Here is a 1,719-nt window from a genome sequence, read left to right as displayed (position 1 = left end):
ATAACCAGAACATCGTGACTACGCTTGGTATGCCCCATTCCAGAGATCCTCTGCTTTATCCCCTTCAGAGACTATGTTTCTGATTTGCTGCCCAAGTGGGAGAGGGCAGTGGCAGCTGTGTACTATTGGGAAGGAGATGGAGGAGATTGGCTGCTTCCAGTACAGATCTACAAAAAATCCTCCTGTTTTTAGTTTTAATTATATACCCACTCTTAGAAGCACTTGGTGCAGCAAGCAATACCTGCATTACCCTGGGAAATTCTACCATATCATGTTGCTTCTTGGCTTTCCCTACTCCTGGTTTAGGAGTCAGTTTTCTCAAGTCTGCTATATCAATTATCACCTATCTGCTTTCAGGTTTCCAAAATTTTGTTATTTTTCCTCTCTTTTTCTTGTGAGGTTTTTTGGGGGCAGAGGGGGTTAGTTTCTTGTTGTTGTTGTTGTTTGTTTGTGTTTTGGCTGTGTCAGGTCTTAGTTGCGACATGCGGGATTTTCGTTGAGGCGTACAGGATCTGCAGCATGTAGGATCTTCAGTTGCGGCATGCAGGATCTTTTAGTTGTGGCATGCAGGCTCTTAGTTGAGGCATGCGGGATCTAGTTCCCTGACCTGGCCCCCTGCATTGGGAGCGTGGAGTCTTAACCGCTGGACCACCCAGGAAGTCCCTCTTGAGAGTTTTTTTTAATCTACTATTTAAAAAAAATTTTTTACTGAAGTATAGTTGATTTACAATGTTATGTTAATTTCTGATGTAAAGCAAAGTGATTCAGTTACACATATGTATATTATTTTTCATATTCTTTTCCATTATGGTTTATCACAGGATATTGAATATAGTTCCTTGTGCTAGACAGTAGGACCTTGTTGTTTATCCATCGTATTTACATATAATAGTTTGCATCTGCTAATCCCAAATTCCCAATCCTTCCCTCTCCCACCCCCCTCCCCCCTGGCAACCACAAATCCACAAGTCTGTTCTCTGTGAGTGTTTCTGTTTTGTAGATATATTCATTTGCATCATATTTTAGATTCTGCATATAAGTGATATTATATGGTATTTGATCTTTCACTTTCGGACTTACTTCTCTTTGTATGATAATCGCTAGGTCCATCATGTTGCTACAAATTTGCCCTATTTCATTCTTTTAAAAAATCTACTATTGCTTTAGTCAGATTTCAAGAGGGAGCAAGGCAAATGCATGTGTTCATTCTGCTATCTTTAATTTAAAGTCTCCTTTGAGTCTTTAATTTCAACTGTTATATTAATTTTTTATTTTTTTATTTTTTTTTAACTGCTCAGAGGCTGTTGATTTGTTTACTTTCTTTTTTTTTTTTTTGGATGGGGTCCATTTTTTTAAAGTCTTTATTGAATTTGTTACAATATTGCTTCTGTTTTATATTTTGGTTTTTTGGCCGAGAGTCATGTGGGATCTTAGTTCCCTGACCAGGGATCGAACCCTCACCCCCTGCACTGGAAGGCGAAGTCTTAACCACTGGACAGCCAGGGAAGTCCCTATATTAATTTTTTAAATACTCGTAAAAAAACTTAAAACATTAAATGAAATAAAATACTCACAGATCAGGTTGCCTAGAAGCAAAGCCTGAGATAGGGATTCTTGTGTAAATGTCTTAGTGAGGGGGTATTCTCAGGAGAAACTGTGAGTCAAGCAGGACAACGCAGAGGAAGAAGCAAAGCACAGAGGTGGTTCCTGCTGAAATTT

The sequence above is a fragment of the Balaenoptera musculus genome, chromosome 13 (genome assembly GCF_009873245.2).
Source record: "Balaenoptera musculus isolate JJ_BM4_2016_0621 chromosome 13, mBalMus1.pri.v3, whole genome shotgun sequence".
Lineage (NCBI taxonomy): Eukaryota > Metazoa > Chordata > Mammalia > Artiodactyla > Balaenopteridae > Balaenoptera > Balaenoptera musculus.
This window is presented reverse-complemented; position numbering follows the sequence as displayed.